Source organism: Haliotis cracherodii, unplaced genomic scaffold, assembly GCF_022045235.1.
Source record: "Haliotis cracherodii isolate W230 unplaced genomic scaffold, xgHalCrac1.p SCAF_19, whole genome shotgun sequence".
In the NCBI taxonomy this organism is placed as follows: domain Eukaryota; kingdom Metazoa; phylum Mollusca; class Gastropoda; order Lepetellida; family Haliotidae; genus Haliotis; species Haliotis cracherodii.
The window spans coordinates 9,955,641-9,981,399 of NW_027266274.1; the positions used below are offsets into that span (position 1 = coordinate 9,955,641).

The window sequence follows — 25,759 nt, forward strand, 5'->3', positions numbered from 1 at the left end:
CCTATTCTACCCCGGAATCTTCACGGGTCTGGTTGTCAAGGGGCATACCATTGATCATGTACGTCATGGAATTGAATGCAAACCACCTGAAAACCAACAAACCCTCGCTGACCTGATATATGCTACTCAGCAGATACAGTTTTGCAAAGGACATATCGATGACAATAAAACTGAATACAAGTCTTCATGTGTCGTCAAGGAATTATGGACAGCAATACATGATGAAAACTCATCATCTCATCAAGTTCGATCAACATCAATGTGACATTGTACTTGACTGGCTCACAGTTGGTGAAAGGTGTGCTAAGTGTACAGGATAGCTTCAACGGGCTGTTTGTATTAACAACAGTAAGTCATCGAAGAATGAAGAAACTGACCAACTACAAAGAATCCTCAATCCATCTGCATCTCTCCCTTTTGGAAATTCTGATAATGATTTCCAACCATCCATCAATCTGGTCCCTGAAGATCATCACAATCTATTGAATCTTCTAGAGAAGGAACTCCCACATGCTCCATTCAACTTCAAAACACTTTTGGAATCACAACTTCAAAACACTTTTGGAATTGCAACTTCACAATGCTAAAACAGGCCTTGATTCACATCGTAGAAGATGGGACACTAAAGTCATCACCATTTGTCTATCACTTTACTGCAGGTCCCCTAGAACCTACAGTGACCTCAAAGATAGTGGTATCTTGGTTCTTCCCTCAAAGAGATTACTTCAATACTAAAAGAATTCAGTGTGTCAAAAACCCGGATTTTGTGAGGATAAAGGGAGTGAAGGGGAGTGAAGAGGATAGGTCGCCATCGTGCACTTCTGTTGAATGAAATGCAAATACAAGATGATTTGCAGGTAAGCAAAATACAATATGCATTAAGGATTGTGTAATAACCTTATCTCCAAGTTTTGGGGGCCACATTTATTATTATATTCCTCATTTTCAAAAACAAATCTAATAGTGGCACAGTGAGTTGCGTTGAATGGGCGTTCTTTTGTTCCAAAGGGCAATAACTCTCCATGGGTGAAATATCTTATTACCGGTAACATTACAAATTATTTTTGAGCAAAGGAAAATATTCTCGCCCATGGGCGAAAGAATAAATAATGCCACAAATTAGTTGGATTAAGTTAAAATTAGTTGTATTATGTGGCATTATACTTTCAGAAACTTCTTTACGCATTTGCAAAACGAAAACATGAAGTTTGAGTTTTGAGCCAAGGAAAATATTCTCGCCCATGGGGAAAATATTATAATAACAACACAAATTAGTTGGATTAAGTTACAATTAGTTGAATTACCATATCCGACGCAATAAGCGCTCAGGGCGCTCTTAAAATAAGAAGTAGGGGACTCTTATTAGAATATTATTTTGGTGGAAAAAAACCAGAGCTGAAAGATAAATTTTGTGGTTTATGCTGACAGCATGAAATGTTTATGTACAACAGATATATTTTTTCCAGAATTTAATTGCCCATAATTAAGGGTGCATATAACAGACATGTGTTTTACACGCGAATAAATAAGTCTTTTGTACATTGATCAATAGGAAGGGGTGCTAATTGGGATTGTCTGGGCTGACATGTCGCATCGATAAACTAATGCCAAATTATTTTATCTATCACCAATAAGTCAGGAAACATGTACGATTCAGAAAAACGTTAGTGAAAGGGAAGATAAATTTAAAACGATCCCCCATTATGAGTATGCAGAACATAATTTGGGCTTTACATGCAACTTTATGACAAATGTGCTGTTCTTTTAGATTGTACAACGAGGCAGTGAATGGTCCCTCATTGGCGCAATCGACATAGCACCACTGTGCAACAACATCTACATCCTGGTGAAGAAGAAAAAAACTTAGTTGTCCTGTGGCCTATTTTGGAACCAACCCTGCTCTCAGCTATGAGATGTATTTCAACTTCTGGAAGGCTGTAGAAGTATTAGCTGACCATGGCTTTATAGCAGATTATGTCATGTTGGATGGTGCATCGACAAACCGCAGCTTCCAGTCCATGATTCTTGGCAAGAACCCATCTTCAAAGCGTGATGAAGATTTTATGACCACTGATATATTTGATCCCTGTCACCACACTGCTGTTTGTCAAGACATCAAACACGTCTTTAAGAAAATTCGAAATGGCCTGGAGTCCAGCAAGAAAGAACACCAGTCAACAAAAGGATGCTATCCAGCTCTTGACAACAGCACTATCATATGGGAACACTGGGAAGGTGCCTTCAAATTCAACACTCAGAGTGGATGACGTGTGCACTATAAGCTAACACCTGAACACATCAAGTTTACAACTGCAAGTAAAATGTGAAATAACCTTGCCACTGACGTCTTAGACAAAAACATGCTTCACCTCATGGAGATGTACAGAAACTCATTGTCTGCTGCAAATGACAAGCCCACTTGTTGATCTATTCCTGGATACAAAGCGCCATGTCTGAAGTATGAGTTGAGTTTGTTGTTTAACGCCGCACTCAGCAATATTCCTTCTATATGACGGCGGTCTGTAAAATAATCGAGTCTGGACCAGACATTCCAGTGATTGAAATCATGAGCATCGATCCACACAATTGGGATCGATGACATGCATCAACCAAGTCAGCGAGCCTGACCACCCGATCCCGTTAGTCGCCTTTTAAGACAAGTATAGTCACCTTTTACGACAAGCATGGGTTGCTGCAGACCTATTCTACCCCGGAATCTTCACGGGTCTAAATGTTTATTCAAGAAATCTTAACCTATTCATCATTTTTTTATAATGAAGCAAGTAAAGCATGAATTAGTACGATCTGTACAAGTGAAACAATCATGGTTTTGTTTGGTTTGTTGTTCAACGCCGCAATATTCCAGCTATATGACGGGGGTCTGTAAATAATCGGGTCTGTACCAGACAATCCAGTGATTGACAACATGAGCATCGTTCCACGCAGTTGGGACAGATGACATGCATCAACCAAGTCACCAAGCCTGACCACCCGATCCCGTTAGTCGCCTCTTACGACAAGGAGTCGCCTTTTATGGCAAGCATGGGTTGCTGAAGAACTATTCTACCCCGGAATCTTCACGGGTCTTAATTCAGTAACCCAGTGCCTACTGGGATTTAAACAGATTTGATTGTTTACATTGTAATGAAGGTATGGACAATGTTTACCAGGTTTGATTTGATAATTTCTTCCCGCATATGGACAGTTCACCTCTACCAAGTTATCACCATCAATAATGGCATCTGGTGTAGCACCCAGATAGGGTTCAGGGTACCGTTTCACAAAGCAGTCGTAAGTCTTAAGTGCGTGTAAAACTGGCGTAACTCGGAAATACTGAACTAGGGGCGTTTCACAAAGCTAGTGTAATATTACGTCCGTGTAAAATTGTTCCGATTGTTGGTGATGCAAGAAGAAAACGATGAAAACAACACATCGAATTGCTGCCAACTTCTTCTTTCTGTGGCCGAAAAGTTTCTCTTTCTCGATTTCTTGTCGCAAATGTCCTCCATTTTACTGCGCTTCGTCTACCTGCCACGGTAGACAACTCTAGTGCGGATTTTCCTACCTCACAAAGGGAAAGAGCTCCAATCCTATTTTTTACGTGCGTGTAAGTTGGCCGAGGTTACGCCAGTTTTAGTGTAGCTTTGTGAAACAGTCTTAGACTATGGCGTAAACATTGCGCAAATATGGCGTAAAATCTACGAGCGTGTAAATTTACGACTGCTTTGTGAAACGGTACCCAGAACAAGAAACAAATAGACCTGCTTATTTGGTTTTAAGATTGTACATGGACTCAAATTTTGAAATTGCTCTTTTCTCATACTGCTTTCCATCAATTACAGGCTTACATGATAATATTTTTGAGGACAAAATTGATTTGCATAACTTCTCCTTATTTCTTCGGTTTTCAATTTGGTCACTTCACTGAACCAGGCGCCACTTTCTTTCTGTCTGCCACACTAGGCTCCGACTCTGGTCCTGTTGCTGCCTCAATATCTCTTGCAGATACCTCAGTTATAAAAAGTTAAGACATTAAAAGAGATGCTCAAAACAAGTTTTTTCACATAGTTTGTTTTACATATCAGTAATTTGAAAAATAACTTAAATAAAAGATTTTTTTTCAGTGCAAAGGAACTTATCTGCTTGATCATGATTTATGCATTTTCAAAATTAGTTATTTGCATTTCACAAATGACTCATTAACACACAACCCCAAACAGCAAGAAGTTGCTATGTTTCCTCACAAACTATGATTTCAACTGTGTAATACAAAGATCAAAGACTTAATGATTTAAAGATATGTATATGTACTCAACAACACAATTTATTACTTCAGTGCCATGACCTACCCGTGAAGATTCCGGGGTAGAAAATAGGTCTTCAGTAACCCATGCTTGCCGTAAAAGGTGGTTGGTTGGTGGTTGGTTGGTCGTTTTGTTGGTGGTTTAACGCCGCACTCAGCAATATTCCACCTATAGGACGGCGGTCTGTAAAAAATTTAAAAAAAAATTACTCTGAACCAGACAATCCAGTGATTAAAATCATGAACATCGATCCACGCATTTGGGAACGATGACATGCATCAACCAAGTCACCGAGCCTGACCACCCGATCCCGTTAGTCTCCTTTTAAGACAAGCATAGTCGTCTTTTACGGCAAGTATGGGTTGCTGAAGACCTATTGCCATGATAACCATGTACGTGGCTGTTCGAGGTAGTCATAGTTCTTAGCAGCTGTCTGGACATATCAGCCTTTCAGTGCAGATATCTCAGAGCGATATTATCAGATAACTTTGATTATGATGTTCCGTACATGATCATTGTACCCACTCATCTGCCTGTATATATGTGGCTTTGGATCATCCAGCATATGCTGAGGCCATTTTCTTTTTGATAGCAGTTCTGATGGGTGATCCTGAATAAAAATATTATGATACTACATTGCCATAATGATAGACCCGTGAAGATCCAGGGTAGAATAGGTCTTCATCAACCAATGCTTGCCTTTAAAGGCGACTCACGGGGATCGGGTGGTCAGGCTCGCTGACTTGGTTGATGCATGTCATCGATCCCAACTACATGGATCGATGTTCATTATATTAATCACTGGATTGTCTGGTTAGACAATATTCAAGCTATATGACGGCGGTCTGTAAATAATCGAGTCTGGACCAGACAATCCAGTGGTTGATATAATGAGCATCTATCCAAGCAGTTGGTTGGTTTGTTGTTGTTAAACGTCGCACTCATCAATATTCCAGCGATATGACGGCGGTCTGTATGTAAATAATGGGAGTCTGGACCAGACAATCCAGTGATTCATGTCATGAGAATCGATCCACGCAATTGGGATCGATGACATGCATCAACCAAGTCAGCGAGCCTGAGCACCCGATCACGTTAGTCGCCTTTTACGACAAGCATATATTCACCTTTTACGGCAAGCATGGGTTGCTGAAGACCTATTCTATCCCGGAATCTTCACGGGTCCACGCAATCTTCACGGGTCCACGCAGGTCGGATCGATGACATGCATCAACCATGTCAGCGAGCCTGACCACCCGATCCCGTTAGTCGCCTTTTACGGCAAGCATGGGTTGATCTAGTAGAAATTGCGGTGTTTATCGCAGATTATGAATGTAAGCATACTTGAAAAATAAAAACATCCCAACAGGCATTACAACGTTGAAACAACGTTGCAAATTGGTTGCATGTGAAAATTGAACTGACGTTGACACTTTAACGTTGTTTCAACGTAGATGTATCAGTGGACCCCTTGTTAACCTTTAAAAAGTTTTTTTTTCAGTACAGCATCAGCTCAAGAAGTGGTGGCCTCAATGGGCAAGACACTTTCAGAAAAATTGGGATTTGTGAAATATTCTAGACAGTCATAATAATACACACCAAAAATCCGAACCATTTTGTTTTACTTAAGCAATAAATAAGCTAAGATATAGCTAGCTTAATCAGGGTGTTAACCAATTTCACTAACCCCAACGAAGTTTGCTGGTTGGTTGGTTGTTTTACGCCGCACTCAGCAATATGACGGGGGTCTGTAAATGATCGAGTCTGGACCAGACAATCCAGTGATTAATGTCCCCTATCCAAAAATGTGACTCAATAGTAATGTTTGTTTGTTTGTTGTTTTACGCCGCACACAGCAATATGACGGCGGTCTGTTAATAATCCAGTGATTGTTATCGTGAACATCGATCAACGCAATTAGGATGTACATCTACATGTACCTGACCGCCCGATCCGGTTTTGACATCCATGTACAAAAATGAACCTGAAAGGTTAGAACACATTTTTCTTCACTTTACAGGAATTAATACATAAAAAATGTGAAAGGGTACAAATTTATCCATTATATGTTGGCAGAAGAGGAAAATCAAACTATCAATTTATGACTCGAACAAAACTAAAGCTATCTCTATCTGATTCAACCACATTTTGGAAAGAGTTACGGAATATATCAGGTCGTAGGGAAACAAAGAATAACATAAGTAAAGGTTGGTTGCGAGCCTGACCACCCGATCCCGTTTGTCGCCTTTTACGACAAGCAAAGACGCCTTTTACGGCAAGTATGGGTTGCTGAAGACCTATTCTATCCCGGAGTCTTCACGGGTCTCACATAAGTAAGAGTGCGTTAATGCTTTACGTCACATCGGCAATATTTCAGCCATATCAAGTAAGAGTGCTGGTTGATCATTTTACAAACGTTTTTCAGTGTACAGATGTATTACATGCTGAAGTCGAATGTCAATATAATGAAAATGTTATACTTGATGTGATTGACCAGTGTATATTGGTGTCGCCCATTACCGACTCAGAAATCCACAAGGCTTTATATACATTGTTTAAAGAGTGGCAAATCCCTGGTGTTGATGACGTGAATGTTAAAATGTTGTGAAAATGTAATAACTCCTTTCCTACGAAATTTGTTCAATAAGTTATATGATTCTGGATTATTTCCCGAGGAATGGACGAAAACTAGCATCCTTCCACTACATAAGAAAGGTAACAAAAATAATCCAGATAACTTTAGAGGGATATCTCTATTGTGTACAATTAGTAAGTAAGGTTTACACAAGTGTCTTAAACTCTAGACTTACAAACTGGGCTAATATAAGAAGTAAACTACCTGAGACACAAGCAGGCTTTAGACAGAGATATTCTCCTGCTGATCACATTTTCACGTTGAATGCAATTGTTAAATAATGTTTATCGAAAAGAAAAAGGAAACTATATGTTGCTTTTGTGGATTTTTAAAAAACGATTGATTCAGTAAATCATCTTACGCTATGGGAGTGTCTGCACGATGTAGACTTGGGGAGAAGATTCCGGGGTAGAATAGGTCTTCAGCAACCCATGCTTGCCGTCAAATGTGACTATGCTTGTCGTAAAAGGCGACTAACGGGATCGGGTGTTCAGGCTCGCCGACTTGGTTGATACATGTCATCGATCCCAATTGCGTGGATCGATCGGAACGTCTGGTCCAGACTCGATTATTTTACAGACCGCCGTCATATAGCTGGAATATTGGAATAGTGTGGCGTTAAACAACAAACAAAAAAGGTGTAGTTTGGCTCAGTCAATAATCAAGCTGTTGGCGACAAACCATCATTCATGAATAGCTTTAAAAACGTTTTGATAAATATGTTCTACCAATCATGACATAGTACTATCAAGGCTAGTTCAAGGTACATCCTGTATAAAGAGTTTTATTAAAAGTCTCCTGGAACGAGAAAAATTCCTTTCCATTATTACTGAAATAAAATATCGAAATGTTATGATAAGGCTTAGAGCCGGGCTAAATTACTAAGATTTAAGGTAAAAGAAGGTAGGTGGGCTGATATTGAATTACGATTACCGCTCTGCCCCATATGTGAAAACAAGTATAGAAAATAATTATCATTTTACTTTAGAATGTGAATATTACAACGATATTAGACAACTGTATTTACCAACAACTTTTTGTCATAATCCAAATATGCATCAATTTTTTTTAAAAACGCTGCTGTCATCTCCATGTAAACAATTACTTGGAAAACTATGTAAATACCCGTATTACAGCTATGAAAGAAGACGTAATTATGAAAAGCCTGTAAATCTGTAAATTTGTACCTGACATTAACTTTTTTTCTCCATGTACCACACTATTTTAAATGCATATATTGTATATGGGCCAGTGGCCTTAGTACAAATGAAAGACTTCTTCTTCATTTTCTTCATTACAAAAGTACAGCTACAAGATATATGGTCGCATAGAGACAAAGCGATTAGAAGTGGCACAGTTGTGTTCTACTATTCTTTCCACCATACATGTAGATGACCTTGGCTTTGACATACCCCACACTGAAAAAAGGCCAGATTAATTGGCTGTACATAAAATAAACATTTTTGGTAGAATTTTCTCTCAACATGGAGACTTATGTCTGTAACACTACTAATCGCTCTATGTCCAACCGTCAAGCTCCGTCCTTTCCCGGTGCATTCGGTTGAGGTCAGACCGTAATTCTGCGATTTCTGAAACTGATGAGGCAGACCTATTTCCGTTAGGAGTTGTTGGAGTCAAGTTAATGACTTTATAGGTGCATCAGCTGTTCCACAAGATTCCCCCGTCCCTTTCCCTGAAGATGCTCCCAGCTTCAACCACTGGACAGCAGGATATCTACCTCCAGCATACATTTCCTCCATGTTGCTGTAGTATCTCCATGACTGTCTACTCCGTCGTGTCTTCTTCTGGCGGTCCTTGATGGTCTTGTGCCTCAAAGAACAATAGTTAATAATTAGTCAATAATATTGTAATCTGACTTGCTTAACAGAATATATTGATGGAAACATTAGACACTACAGACACAGGTGACATTTGAAAATGCTTGGATTTACTGGGTCCGTATATGAACTTACTAATACAACTCCCATCGCGAGATAATTATCCTTATATTCAACAAAGTGAAAATACCTTGATCTCATTCTTCTAAACTTTTTACCACAGTGTTCTCCTGTGAAGAAATGACCCTTTTCACACATTGCTTATGCCACCCTCCACCAAGCCTGCTTAGATTTCATAGTGCTTCTGCTGAAAATGTTGCTTCATGTCTCCAGTAAACTCTCTGTGCAACAAGATGGTGTATATATATATACATTTAGTGAAGAAATATGCCAAGTGTAAATAACAGTACATGAAATGATGAGTTTAAACTCATTTCGGCTTAATATGAATTTCAGCAACGATTCAGTTTTCTCACAGTGGCCATGTTTGGGGCGGTGTCAAAGCCAAAAGCACTAGGGGATTATGTGATGCAGTAAAATGAGAGTTTAAAAAATCTGGACCAGACAATCCAGTGATTGATATCATGACCAGCCGACCCCGTTAGTCGCCTTTTACGGCCCTATGAAGACTCCGGGGTAGAATAGGTCTTCAGCAACCCTTGCTTGCCGTAAAAGGTGACTAACGGGATCGGGTGGTCAGGCTCGCTGACTTGGTTGATGCATGTCATCGATCCCAATTGTGTGGATCGATGCTCATGATATTAATCACTAGATTGTTTGGTCCAGACTCGATTATTTACAGACTGCCGTCATATAGCTGGAATATTGCTGAGTGCGGCGTTAAACAACAAACAAACCAACCAACCAAGCATGCTGTATCTTGTTCTACTCAACCTGTCAATTTAGCATGCTGCATCTTGCTATACTCAACCTGTCAATTCAATTCATGCTGTTAAACTGACCATTTGTACAGAATACTTCTGAATGGTTTTACACTATGGTTTTAATATAATATAGAACAGCTTTCATGTATGTTTAAATTGTTATTTTCATGGCTATCAGTAATGTGTAAGTTTTGCATAAGTTCTTAATTTGATAAGTTAGATTTGTTTAGTTTGTTTGTTTGTTGTTTAAAGCCACAATCAGTAATATTCCTGCTATATGAGGGCGTTCTGTTAATAATCGAGTCTGGACTAGACAATCCAGTGATTGACAAATGATCATCGTTCCAAACCAAAACCAAAACTTAATGTTGGAGGAAATCCCGAAGGGATGCAGGTCTCAGACGTTTACCACTTCGGTGAAACCCACGAGCACGGGTATGGCGCTGACAAACCTAGAAACATAATCGGGGTGAACCGGGACTCGAACCCACAATCATAGGTTTCTGGCGTGCCCAAGGGAATATTTCAAATGAACCATCTCCTGATTACCATGTTCTTTGTATGGAACCATCAGCCATTTCTTTAGGGCATATGCAGAATCCCCTACAATATGATACTTTTCATCAGGAAAGAGCTGAGCCACATTATTTTGAACTGTCTGTGACAGGTTAGAACACGTGCATTATGGGCTGATCCAGGTACTCCTGAAACAAACAGACACGTTGTCATTGATTAATAACATAACTTTGTTATTCATTCATTGTGAATTAGGTTGAAATATATTGAAATACAATTGTGATTGAATACAAAACAGTTTGTTTGTCATTATTTCTAAGACATTACTTTGGATATAGGTAGGTAGGTAGGTGGGTCTGAGCATAATTATTGCTACAGATACAAAACACTGAGACATCTTGAAGCATTCTGGGATAATTATAGAAACTATTATGGTATATTTGCTATACACATATTAAATAAAATCAAATATATAGTGAGCCCCTCAGTGCCCAGTCCTAAACAAAATGTATCCAGGTGCATGAACATTTTTTACTCCCCTGCGAAACAGTCTGTAAACACTCCATAGCTCTCACATACTGCCTGTAACATAAACGTGTGGGTCATTTTCCTGTTGTTGTATCCCCCTGGTGACTTGATGGAGATTAAATGAGAATGTGGCAACCATCGATGGCTCCAATGACTCCCGATAGCATGAAAAATATGTCTGCTCTACAATCTGCACTTATACAACTCATGGCTACTTAGCCCTACATCCTTCCAACCTGACCCCACAGGTCATCCTGTAGAGTAGGTCTTCAGCAACAGAGGCTTGCTGTAAAAGGCGACTATGCTTGTCGTAAGAGACGACTAACGGGATCTGGTGGTCAGGCTCGCTGACTTGGTTGAAGCATGTCATCGATCCTTTTGCGTGGATCATGATATCAATTACTGGATTGTCTGGTCTCAGACGCGATTATTTTAAGACCGCCGTCATATAGCTGGAATATTGCCGAGTGCGGCGTAAAACAACAAACCAACCCCCCTGTACTGAGGTTTCCTAGCTTATGACTTATGTTGACTTGTACAGATGCCATTCACCACGCTGCTCTGTTACAGTGCAGGTTAGCATGCAGCGGAGGGAGACCAAAAGTCAAAGGGGACATAAAGTTTTTTGTTTGTTTGTTTGTTGTTTAACGGCGCGCTCAGCAATATTCCAGATATATGACGGCGGTCTGTAAATAATCGAGTCTGGACCAGACAATCCAGTGATTAACATTATGAGCATCGATCCACGCAATTGGGATCGATGACATGCACCAACCAAGTCACCTTATAAGGCAAGCATGGGTTGCTGAAGACCTATTCTAGCCCGGAATCTTCACGAGAGAGACCAGTCCAAGCCGAACCAAATACGTACCATACCACTCATGAAAGTGTGCGTAAAGAGTCTCGAGCATTGAACTGGCATTACTCACAACGTGACGGAAAAGAAGTATGTTCCTGGAGATAATGATAAGAAATTGGTTTGGAGAGTTGTGTAAACGATAGATCATCACAGACGACGAATTTGAAAAGTATGACCATCAACTGCGACTTGAGCTTGGACGTTCGTTTCATATGAATATAATTCCAATTGCAAATGTCACTTCAGATGACCAAACTGACAAGTTAATAGACCTTATACTGGATGAAAAATTGTTAATGGTGATGCTTTTAAATCAAATCAAGATGAAGAACGCACGCTACAAGCAAAAACCACTAACTAGGGAACAATCTTCTGAAATCAACTCAACAGCGTAAGAGTGAACGAGTGAGTGAGTGAGTGAGTTGGGATAAACGCCGCTTTTAACAATATTCCAGTTATATCGCGGCGTGTCAGCTTTATGTGGGATGAAAGCCCGAAGTGATGCAGGTCTGATGCAACTTCGGTGAAACCCACGAGCACGGGTATGGTGCTAACAAACCTAGAAACATAATCGGGGCGAACCGGGATTCGAACCCACAATCATAGGTTTCTGGCGTGCCTGAGGGACGCAACTGTGCACAGCGAATCGTGACGACTGGGCCACCCGTGCCCACCAACAGGGTAAGAAATACAGACATTTTCCCCCTGAATTTCCATTCCTGCACTTGAATGTGAGTGAGGTAATATTTAAAGTCACATCTGCAATATTTCAGCCATATCGTTACTAAAGCAATTAATACATTAAGAAAACATTAATTTAGACTATATAAAAACCTGTCAGCAAAGGACAGTAAAATTACTAGACTTATCACAGATATCATTTTTTAAAACTAGTATGTGACCATAAAAAGCTTTTACTAAACAGAACAATACATTGGAAAAACGGGCTAAAGATCGCCAGGAATTGAAGGGAGATCACCATACTAGGGACTATCAGGACTTATAGTACCTTTGCTACCTACATGGACCACAGCAGGATTTACACCAACCCTTCAGTCGCTAGCAACTGTATGCAAGTTTAGCCATTTATTAAAACTAACAAATATACTACGATTAAGGCTTATATTTACTTCGAGTGATGTGGAACTTAAGTACCCTCTCGTGGGGACAAATATTTTACAGTGTTTTAATCCCCTTCGAGGATACAGCCACTGACAATCTCAGTTGCTTATTTAATCTACCAAATTTAAAACAACATTTATTTATTTTGCAAAACAGATTAATCAAACAATCAACGTTCAAACAATTCTATTTCTTTTTAAAATTTAAAATCTTCTGTCAGGCTATTAGACGTCGGGGCCTTGCTGTCTGGATCCTGCATACTGTAATATGGTGCATTGTCCAACTTGTCAGGCAAAGCAGGGACTAATTTATATTTCATCCTCTCCAGACATACCGTGCCGTTCATTTATGTGTGGTAGTCCCTGTTGTCCTTAGCTTTGGCTCGAAAGACAAGGTCACAGCCTGGGAGACACCTGACCAGCACAGCCAGCATGGAGAACGATAACTCTTTCCCCATTGGTAACCTTCTCCCAGATGCATCTGAGACGTGGGTAAATGCCTCTGGGAGAAAGTTACATATTGCTGAGTGCGGTGTAAAACAACAAACCAACCAACCAAATCATTTAGGAAAAAGACTCATATCCTTCTTCACGTTTCTGCTTGATGGTTCGAGGATAATGATTTCGTGAGACAAAGGATGTCCGATCGTTAAACCCGTGAAGATTCCGGGGTAGAATAGGTCTTCAGCAACCCATACTTGCCGTAAAAGGCGACTAACGGGATCGGGTGGTCAGGCTCCCTGACTTGGTTGACACCTGTCATCGATCCCAATTGCGTGGATCGATGCTCATGATGTCAATCAATGGATTGTCTGGTCCAGACTCGATTATTTTACAGACCGCCGTCATATAGCTGGAATATTGCTGAGTGCGGCGTTAAACAACAAACCAACTAACCAACCAATCTTGCCACACAGAGGGAGAAGGATCACAGTGATGTGTTGCGAGGCTTCATCAAAGTGCAAGTTTATTTTTAAATCTCCCGAGAACATCCCTTGTTGATGAATTTGAGTCTACACATGCCACACGATCATCTGTTAGAGAAATCAACCACATACCCATCACTGCAAGATATCTACCAATTAGACATCTTCAAGATCACCAGCAAAGACATATCTCATGTCTTGCCAACAACCAAGATGATGCTGGAGAGGTTTTGGCAGATGAAAACATGTATAAGTCAAGATATACTTCCTTGTGAAATCACTTCCGACTGGAAACCAATTTATGTGTTGCAGTCCAAGACGTTCCATCGTCAGCTGTAGATGCTCCATTTGTATTGGCTGAGAAGAACAGGATAACAAAGTACAACTATTCAAAGATCAACATGCAGACCAGGTTTATGTCCCACAAGTAGACGGTCAAGGGAAAGTAAGAAACACACAGGTCAGGAAAATCAATTCTCTGGACTGTGAACATATGCAAATGACATTAATTTTACATTTATTGCGTTTATTATGTTTTAAATGCATTGATTTTCATTTTGACCCTTTTTGCTCTCTTGTTAAATTTAATCATTATGATTTCATATGTCCTGAAACAACAATGAAATAACTCTTGGAATGTGAAAGATTAATCAACCTTGTACAGGAACGTTTATGTTATCTTCTGTATCTCTTCCCGGAAGAAGGGACTCCGCGTTTTCGTGAATGGGCATAGGAATCGTTACTTAAATGACGAACTTTTATGTCTTAATTACGAACGCAGGCGACATATGTCTTAATTACGAACGCAGGCGACATATTGTTTAAGTTTAAATCCTACAATGTTTTCTAAAAGATTCACCGTTGTTGAAGCTTTATTATTGTTGTCTAGCCTCCTTGATGATGATTCGTCTGATACATGCGAGAACTGCGACAACTACGATTGGAGTTCCATCCTGCTATATTGCACCTTGAATCGACTGCTTTCTGCAGAAAACCCCCATGAAGTTGCATCATTGAAACATGCAGACAAGTCCCATGAAGTAACAAAGTTTGCATCATTCAATCAAACATCATGCAAGGTAAATGAAATAATCACTTATGCTGACATGTTGTCTCCGACTGATTTACACGAAGCCATCAACAGGGATACCTCATTCTCAATGCTGTTACAGGATATGGAAAATTCAGCATCATTTGATGCCCACTGAGCCCACTGAGAGTATTTTTTTGCAAAAAAACCCGGATATTTAAAGCTTTTGAGAAGTGCACATCAAACACTAAATGATTCGCTTGAAAGCAGTATGTTAGGCACTAATGATGATCACCCCTGTAGCAACCACTGTGCACAGGATAGAGTTTGTTCTGAAGAATATGATCTTCATGGTGATCAGACTGCTGATACTGAGTGATGTCAGTGACCAATATGTGCCTCAAGTGGTGAACACAAATGACAATGAAGGACCCACTACATGCAAAATAAAAGCTAGAAAAAGAAGAAGGAATCGAAATGATTGAGTGAAAATATTAGAAAATTTAAACACGCCAAACGGAGAAGACTACACCACTGCTCGTGGCAAGAAAGTGTCCACCAGAGAGAGATTAACGATTAAATGTTCCTGTGGCAAGGATGTCTGACAAATGTAGAGAGATGATATTCTCATCTTTTTGCATTTGAGGTGCTGTGTTATAGCACACTCATAGCTATGTTGTACCTAGCTATGTTGTGACCCGTGAAGATTCCGGGGTAGAACAGGTCTTCAGCAACCCATGCAACCCATGCTTGCCGTATCTTAATTGCATGGGTCGATGCTCATGATGTCAATCACTGGATTATTTGGCCCAGAGTCGATTATTTACAAAACACCGTCATATAGCTGGAATATTGCTAAGTGCGGCGTTAAACAACCAACCAACATACAAACAAAACATTTCAACAGCACCACATCGGAATTATTTCTAGATTGTTTCAAACCCTCTGGAATTAAAAAAAACCCGTATTTCTGCCCATATTTAATGCATTGGAACTACCAAGCATGTGAATGCAGCACGAGTCAATAATATACGTTATCACGATTTCGGCCTCTGTAGGTTGTTTTTTAAAAGAAGTTTTTAGGAAAAGATTAATGATTCCAAAAGAAGTGTAAAGTTCATGAAAAAAGCCCACAAAATCGAAAATTATTGCGTTTACCCGATGTGTCCGGAACAGATTTGGTCCCCCAAAACCCGTGCTCGTCGTAAGAGTTATCAAAGATGAAGTATGTCATTTTGTTTTGTGTATGTCGTCGTATCCCGATGGCGTGGATTATTACTCAATCTATCAACCACTGGTGTGCCTGACCAAAGCCGGCATATTTATGGACATGTGGGGAGCGGTCGGGTAGCCTAGTGGTTGAAGCGTTCGCTTGTCACGCCGAAGACCCGGTTTCGATTCCCGACATGGGTAAAATGTCGTCGTATCCCGATGACGTGGATTATTACTCAATCTATCAACCACTGGTGTGCCTGACCAAAGCCGGCATATTTAAAGACATGTGGGGGCGGTCGGGTAGCCTAGTGGTTGAAGCGTTCGCTCGTCACGCCGAAGACCCGGGGTCGATTCCCGACATGGGTGAAATGTCGTCGTATCCCGATGGCGTGAATTATTACTGAATCTATCAACCACTGGTGTGCCTGACCAAAGCCGGCATATTTATGGACATGTTGGGGGCGGTCGGGTAGCCTAGTGGTTGAAGCGTTCGCTCGTCACGCCGAAGACCCGGGTTCGATTCCCGACATGGGTAAAATGTCGTCGTATCCCGATGACGTGGATTATTACTGAATCTATCAACCACTGGTGTGCCTGACCAAAGCCGGCATATTTAAAGACATGTGGGGGCGGTCGGGTAGCCTAGTGGTTGAAGCGTTCGCTCGTCACGCCGAAGACCCGGGTTTGATTCCCGACATGGGTAAAATGTCGTCGTATCCCGATGGCGTGGATTATTACTCAATCTATCAACCACTGATGTGCCTGACCAAAGCCGGCATATTTAAAGATATGCTGGGGCGGTAGTGGTTGAAGCGTTCGCTCGTCACGCCGAAGACCCGGGTTCGATTCCCGACATGGGTAAAATGTGTCCATTTCTGGTGTCCCCAGCCGTGATATTGCTGGAATATTTCTAAAAGCGGCGTAAAACCATATTCACTCACTCACTCACTATAGACATGTTTTGATATAGCTGTAATATTAAACAGCATGCACTCACTCACTCACTCACTCACTCACTATAGACATGTGTTCATATAGCTGTAATATAAAACATGCACTCACTCACTCACTCACTCACTCACTCACTATAGACATGTGTTCATATAGCTGTAATATAAAACATGCACTCACTCACTCACTCCTCACTCACTATAAACATATGTTCATATAGCTGTCATATAAAACAACATGCACTCACTCACAACCACTTCTCCTGTTCACCCTGTACACCACTGCCTCTCTTGTTTCAGGCACCTTCTGTATGTCACTGAACGTCAAGGGATTACCAACCCTGTGTGTGACTACGGGAGCGGAGAAACCGATGTAAGCTATGAACTTTAAAGGCCGCTTTGTTGAATCACCAATAAAATAAACTGCCGTCATAATGCATTTCTTTTGTTATTCTATTATCTTTTGATAAACTGTAGATTCGCTAACGTGCAGACAAAGTGATAAGCATTAAGTATTAATCGTTGACCCGAAATTAAACTTAACATTAAAAATCAGTCCTGAATAAATGATATTTCCAAATGGACCTTGGCTATGTTTTCGACTATTTGTGATCGGCTGTATTTATAAAAAATATTTTCGATATTTCAATGTACTGAAACGTCTACAACGTCTACAGTTTCGGTCAAAGAATTACTTCTTGAACATAATTGTTTTACTGTCTATTATGATTCTAAACGTCAACAAAAGATTAAGTGACGTCAAAAACTGTTTTCGATTGTCCTTAATTCATTTATATTTTATCAAAATATTTTGATTTGTCTCAAATTATATTCCTTGTACAATCTTACCAAACGTCTACTGTGCCAAGCAAAGAATTAAATAATGCGTTAAAACGATTATAATCGTGTAATAATGATTCACTTGTGATTTCGCGACGTCCAAATCTACATCTATATCACCTGTGATAATACAGAGATTATTTCATCCATGAGTATAGCATTTTTTAATTCTTTCATATGTACTAGTCAAAAGAAGTTAAGGATCTCCTCATTCTTTCATATTGCAAAAGTTAATCTCTCATGCCATGACAGATTAACATTACCAATATGAAGAATCGGGTGATCCTTAACTTCTTTTGAGTAGTATACTATTTTATAGCTATATGTATTGATCTGTCTGCTACGTGTTTGTATATTTTCTTGACATTCGTTTGTTTGTAATATCCATGATATACATAAATCTGATCCACGAGTACACTAGAGATCCACGTGTGTGTGTGTGTGTGTGTGTGTGTGTGGAGCCGAGTTTATTGTGCTAGACCACTGAGATACCATGCTGCAGTTTAACATAGAGGCCCTACTCAGACAAGGTGGTCTGGAGCCGACCAATCCTTGTTTCAGCCCCTTAATGCCGAGCGCCAGACAGGGTACAACAAGTACCATCTTTTAACGTATTTTGGTATGCCCCGCTCTCCTGGCACACATTCAATCCAGTAGACCACGAGTCTTTCGAGGCAATAATTAAACGACCATAATCACATCGAAGCATTGGAACCTTAGAGTTTTTATTAAGTATACCCCTAAGGACTCCAGGCTAGAATTAGTCCCCAGAATATACGTATGCTGGTCGTAAGGGGTGACGTTATGACATGAGATCAGGAGGTTCGGTGATCATTTGCTTGATTGTCTGTCGTACCCTGACGGCGTGGATCGTTGCTGATAATATCTATCACTGGATTGTCTTGTCAAAAGGAGACCATTTACAGGCCGGCGGCATACAGGTGGGTTATTGCTGACTCCGGTAAACAAACAACTATGTAGATATCAGTTTGGGCTTTCATTGAGGTCATGTCTTAATAACTTGTCGTGGGGAGGTGGGGTAGCCTAGTAGATAAAGCGTTCGCTAGTGACGCCGAAGACCCGGGTTCGCTTTTCCACAAGGGTACACTGTGTGAAGCCCATTTCTTGGGTCGCCCGCGGTGAGATTACTCAAATATTGCTAAAAGCGGCATAAAACAATACTCCCTCACTCACTTAATAATTTGGCATACCCAGAAATCTTTACAATTCATAAACTTATATATGTCGACACCTTACAAACCATGATAACGTTAGCCATTTTAAAGTTAGGAAACCTGAAAATCAATTAATTTTAGCTATTTAGTATTAGGAATCCTGTGCATACTTGGCATAAATGTCTAATGACAAGTGATTATGGTACTATCAGTATTCAGCGATCTTGCTGCGCCGCGCCTCATTAGTGACTAGCGCCCACATCGTAGTGACGGTGATATATTTTACGTATATATCCATAATACAAATGTGCCCTTTGCATGTACCATTTGTCTTATTTCAGAGAATCTATAAATTGATCCCGTACAAGTGGCGTGTTCTGCCTATACAAATTGACATGATATAGTTCATGTACTGAGTGGCACATTAAATTTTGATGAAATCTATTTCTGCCATGCCGTATTTACAAATATAAAAAATGATGAATTTAGAACAGAATTGTCAATCTGTAAAAATAAATCAATGACATTATCAGGCAGTTTATACAGTGACTGAGCATTTCTAATATGTACCCTCGCGTCACGTGTTTCCGTGGTATTAAGAACAGCATTACGATAAACCAACCCGCTGACTTCGACAAGCAATAAATGTGAAATAAATCGTTAGAACACTCACCTTTACACCATTTAATTACAAGGAAACATCATTTTGTCCACAAATGCCTCCGTATCGGCTGCTGTACAATAGCGGCCATTTTTACACAACATATAGTGACGTCATATGTTTCCGTGGTAAAGTTCATCGGGTCAAGCTACGGGTGGTTAGCACATGCCACAATGTCAAAGTTCTTTGGAATCGAAAGTAATGTTCCCAAGGCACTTCCAAGCGTAACTAAATACAGATAACACTGTACTTAATTATGAAATATGAAATAACTGTCACTTGAACACAAATTTTCAGATTATTTACAGTTTATGATTATGATCATCACAAATTTCGTTATTCTTCTTGGTGTCTGCAAGGTAGACCGTGACACGGACAGAAAAACACATCATGTCGTCGAAGAAAGGAGATGTCACAACAGTATTTTAAATGCACCAAGTGTTCACAATTTCCATGCATGCACTGTCGCCACTTAGTGAATTCAACATGTGGACATCGCCTCAGTTCATCTGGCTGAAACTTTCAGCATACACAACACTTTTCGTCATCGTCGTTGTTAGATTCAAAATCTGATTGGTCGTCGCTTGAGATAAGGAGCTTATCAATCCCAGATGCTCCAGGTTGTTGGGATGACATACTGTCCTGCTTATCCTTGCTAGTAGACTTGGTAGTTGGTTTAGTTGTCTTTGGCTTCGCAGTTGATTTTGATGCCTTGTTTCCTCCGTTTGTTGACTGTATGGACTGGTTGATGTCAGCCGTGACTTGACATGATATATCTGGTTCCGTAATTGCTTGTCCACCAACGATCTTATGGATAGAACGTCTGGGCTTCGATTTTTAATGGTAATAACAGGAAGATGATCTTCAAAAAATCTTGAATCTGAGGGCTGTTCAACGATGTCAGGACATGTAACTGAAATTTCTGCAGCTTTTTCCAGCTGTTGATTGGCAAACGTAGATGGCTTCAGGAATGACTTGTCAATTGCCGTTGGGTCAAATGGATAAATACCACATTTCCTGAAAGCACTGTGCAAGTTACTAGCAGACAGAGAAATCTCGTATGCCTTACAGGCCAAAGAACAGACGCTATATCGGTTAACTGTTCCAGAATTTGACCGCTGCCATTTCCTACATTCTGAACTGAAAATCAAAAATGAAAAAAGGTGGAATCTTCTGACCTAATGCATTGCCGCATCCCAAAACAGTAACTGTAGAGGATTTCTCTGGGCAGATTTCAATTGGAACTTCGTCTGCAGATCCAACGATTTGCGGTGAAGAATGTGTGAGATTAATTCCCTTCTCATCGACGTTGTATATAGCAGCTCTGGGCTTGACTTTAGATCATACTTGTCAAGAACTGCTTCAAGTTGAGAAAAATACTTGTTAATGCTCTCCTCAGATGTTGCAATGGCTCGTAATTGAGACAATCCCCTTGGTCGTCGCAACTTCAGTTCAGGCTATCTTCCCATCAACCCATAAAACCACTGCAGTGATAGTGATTTGGAATCATTACTACGTTTCTTGGGATTTATGGCATAGTCAGTTCCAAGACAGATAACCTGCGCCCTGGTATATCCATACCCTACTGAGGCCATAAGCTTTATGTGGTCGACAAGGCGTGCTTCTTCTTCTTGGAAAAATAATGGCCCTGGTCCAGAGGACAAACATTCTGGGGAAGTAATGCCTTTAGTTCTGTCCCTCAGAGTCTGGTCAGGCACAGAGTACTTCCTGGCTGCTTTGTAGACAGAAGAACCTCGTTCAACTACTTCCAGATAGGCTTCTTTCAGTTGTGTTGGACTATAAGGCCGGTACTGTCGTTTGCGTCTCGCAGGATTATCCTACAAACCATGATAAACGATATAAGATATGGCCCTACTCAGCTTCCATAGTTTTAAAAATTGAGCGGGTATTCCCCTTAGTAGTCACGTGATACACATTACTGTTTACATCAGCTAGCAGACGAACTTCTCTTGCTGATCTTACGAGTTGAATATGTTTTACGATCTCATTTTTTATAATGGTACAAAAAGTGCATTACGTGCAGAAGGTTAGTTTTAGTTAGTTTATCGTAATATAAAGCTGTACTTACGCAAATAGATGCAATTCTGAACATTTTTCGTTCGGAGCTGTCACGATCGAGTTGTCAATGTAAACAATCGCTAGGGGGCGCAAATCCGTGCGAGGTGCACGAGAAATGACGTCATAAAAAATACCACGGATTGGTGAGTACCACGGATTGATGTGTCGGCACGATATAGGTATGTGTAGTGTAGGTGTGCTCATATGTGAGAGATATTTTGTGTATGGGCCTATGATTATATTCAAACGTCAACGCCAAAGAATAGTTGGTCCTGATTATCTGCCAAAACAGACTCCATAGGCCATAAAAGGAAACAAATGGATGAAAATGATATGATGGCACCTGATTTCGCAGGATAACGATGCTCTGCTCTTTCGGTAGCACCCAACAAACCCCCAATGTTCCTACAAAAGTAGCTGTTTGTTGCTTAACGCCCCACCAAGCAATACCCATGCCTTACGACGGCGGCCTGTAAACATTTATTCTGGACCTGAAAATCCAGAGATAGTTGTGTGAAGGAAATTATATATCATATACACATATCTGGAGTTTTTCGTTATAGTTATGGGGAGATCAATATTCCACCAAACATTTGTATTATTACCACTCCTGGTTCCTTTTTAACCCACTATTCTATATCTGATTCGTTAAGTCCGGAGTACGTTCTTCTCCCCAACATTCACACTATTAACCACACCTGGTTCCGTTTTAACCCACTATTCTATATCCGGAGTACGTTCTTCGCCCCAACATTCACACTATTAACCACTCCTGGTTCCGTTTTAACCCACTATTCTATATCCAATTTGTTATATTCGGAGTACGTTCTTCTCCCCAACATTAACACTATTAACCACTCGAGATTCCGTTTTAACCCACTATTCTATATCTGATATCTATATATCCGGAGTTCGTTTTTCTCCCCAACATTTACACTATTAACCACTCCTGGTTCCGTTTTAACCCACTATTCTATATCCAATTTGTTATATTCGGAGTACGTTCTTCTCCCCAACATTAACACTATTAACCACTCGAGGTTCCGTTTTAACCCACTATTCTGTATCTGATATCGATATATCCGGAGTTCGTTTTTCTCCCCAACATTTACACTATTAACCACTCCTGGTTCCGTTTTAACTATATCTGATTCGTTATATCCGCAGTTCATGCTTCTCAAATATTGACGCTGTTAACCACTCCTGGATCCGTTATCATCCACTATTCCAAATATGATTCGATATATCCGGAGTCCGTTTTTCTCCCAAACATTCATACTATTAACCACTCTTGGTTTCGTAATAACCACTTTTCTATATCCTATTTTTTTATCCGGTGTTCGTTTTTCTCCAAAACATTCATTCTATTTACCACTCCTGGTTCCGTTTAAACACACTTTTTTTATCCGATTCGTTATATCCGGAGTTCGTTTTTTTCCCAAACATTCATAATATTAACCACTCCTGGTTTTGTTACAACCCAATATTCGATATCTGATTCGTTATATCCGGAGTTCATGCTTCTCAAATATTGACGCTATTAACCACTCCTGGATCCGTTATAACCATCTATTCCATATATGATTCGTTATATCCGGCGATTGTTATCCAATACTTCATACTATTAACCATTCCTGGTTTCGTTATAACCCACAATTCAATTTTTCTTATTCGTTATATCCGGAGTATGTTATACTCCCATAACCACACTAGTAATGATTCCTGTTTTCGTTGTAACCCAATATTCTCTATCTGACTCGTAATATCCAGAGGTCGTTTTTCTCAACTATTCACTCTTTCAGCCCCTTTTGGTTTCGTTGGACCCCACTATTCTTTATCTGGTTCGTTATATCCGGAGTACGTTATACTTACATATTCACGCTGGTAACGACTCCTGGTTTCGTTATAACCAAGTATTCTATATCTTGTTTGTTATATCCGGAGTATGTTTTTACACCAAACATTCATACCATTAACTACTCTTGGTTTCATTATAACCCACTATATCTGATTCGTTTTATCAGGGGTACGTTATGGCCATTTAACATATTGATATTAACTAAATGATAATCCTTATCTGTTTAACGTTTTAGTGATAAGACTAAACATACAATGTACGCCCCATGAGTGACTCAGGTTAGCTTGTACTAAAATTAACTCCGTTCCAAGTGTTTCATTTAGTTTAAGCATTTACATCAAATACACTTTTGAATGTTTGATGTTGAGGTAGAAACGGATTAAACATTGATGACGCTTTCAGCGACGCTCAAGCTACCATAGTGTCAGTTATCATGGAGTGGGCATGGTTGACGCTTGTGGGTGTTTGCCTTGTAACGTCGATCGTGGATGGACAGAGCTGTCTGGACGCTGGTCAAGGTCACGTGAATGAAAATAAACGAATGAAGAACCATGTTTCCACAATCCTGGAATTCCTTGGACTTTTCGAATGCATCGCTATGTGTAAGACTAAAGGGTACACATGCAAGTCTGTTAATTTTTATCTGAATTCTCAGTTCTGTGAACTCAACAGCGAGGATAGTGACGGTGCTCCAGATGACGTCGTCAGTGCTGATGGCGTAATCTTCTGCGATGTCGCTAACTGGTCGAAGGTATGTAATTGCATTTTATAATTACTTATCGAATTTTTACTTGCAATACTGATGTAAACTTTTCATATGTTCTGGTCATAATGTGGTTGGAACATTGATCATGTGACTTTAGAGGTTAAGTCTTAAATACATGTTATAACACTTACGGGGGGCGTTCAATAAGTTTTGCAACTTCAATATAAGACCAAGTCGCAAAATATCTTTTGCACCTTTATTATTGAACATAAACTCCATTCACCTTTATACACTCATTCCGTTTGTCCTTCAAGCTTTAATTGCCACTTTTATAGAATTCCGAAGATTGGCCCTCTAACCACGCCTCTGTGGCAGCCTTTATGTCCTCGTCATCCTGGAAGCGTCTTCCACGTAGGGCAGATTTCATTTGCCGGAACAGGAAATAGTCACTGGGGGCTAAGTCTGGGCGGGTGGGTGATTTAATTTAAATTCACAAATGGCGGCCTGTGCAATTCTCGACTTGTGAAACTGAGCGTAGTCATGCAAAGGTAGAGTACCACGTGCTAGCATCCCACGGCTTTTCTGGCGAATAGATTTTCGCAATTCTATAATTACATTAGCATAATACTGTCCATTGATTGAAGCTTTTGGTGGCATGTAATCAATCAGTAATATGCCTCTTGCATCCCAAAATATGGTGGCCATTGCCTTGCCAGCCGATGGTTGAGTGCGAAACGTCCTCGGAGGCGGAGAATCGGGGTGCTTCCCTTGCATGGATTCCTATTTGGTTTCTGGGTCCCAGTGGTGGATCCATGTTTCATCACCTGTCACTAGACGAGAAAGAAATCCGGCTTCATCAGCAGAATAGAGATCCAGGAAGTCTCGACAAAATTCAGTTCTTTAATGGCTATCTTGAGCTCTAATCTTTCTAGGTACCTATCTTGCAGATTATAAATAATGCTTATAAATAATGGTTCCAACAGTTCCAACTGGTATTTTGAATTACCTAGAAAGTTAAGATACTTTCATTCGTCGGTCAGACTAAATTCGTCTTTCTAAAGCAGCAGTGGTTTCCGGTTGGGTGGCATCTGAAGGCCTGCCTGGCCTTGGGTCATCGTCTATGGACTCCCTACCCCTTTTAAGCTGTAAATACCAACGGCAAACTGTGGAATAGTACCCATCAATTTAGACATGCGACCATGGATTTCTTTTGCTTTGCATCCCTCCTTGGTAAGGAGCTTTATTACAGCGCGATGTTCATGTTTGAGTGAGTGAGTGAGTGAGTTAATATCATCAGCACCAGTTGCAGTGTCATGAGCTTGTGCTAAAGCAGTGTGTAGCTCATGTAGTGAAAATATTTCATTATAACCTTCGCCATTGTCAGAAGTAAAATTGACTTTTTTCCTTTCTTGTTGTTGATACTTCTGAAACTTTGGGTTATAATTTGACGAAGAAGAGTGTTGAGCTAAAGTTTCACCCAACTTATTTGCAATTTCAGATTTTTCAGTCAATAAAGTATTGTCATCTTTGAGATGATGAATACCAGATTTGGAACCTTTGCCTTTGATTTTCTGGATCATGTTCCATACCTTTGACATTGGCGTGCGTGAATTTATTTTGGAAACATAATTTTT

General features: G+C 40.1%; 1 pseudogene; it reads left to right on the forward strand.

The window, feature by feature from the left end:
* Nucleotides 1–833: 833 nt before the first annotated feature.
* On the forward strand, nt 834–25,048 carry LOC139466933 (uncharacterized; annotated as a pseudogene).
* The last annotated feature ends 711 nt before the right edge of the window (nt 25,049–25,759 follow it).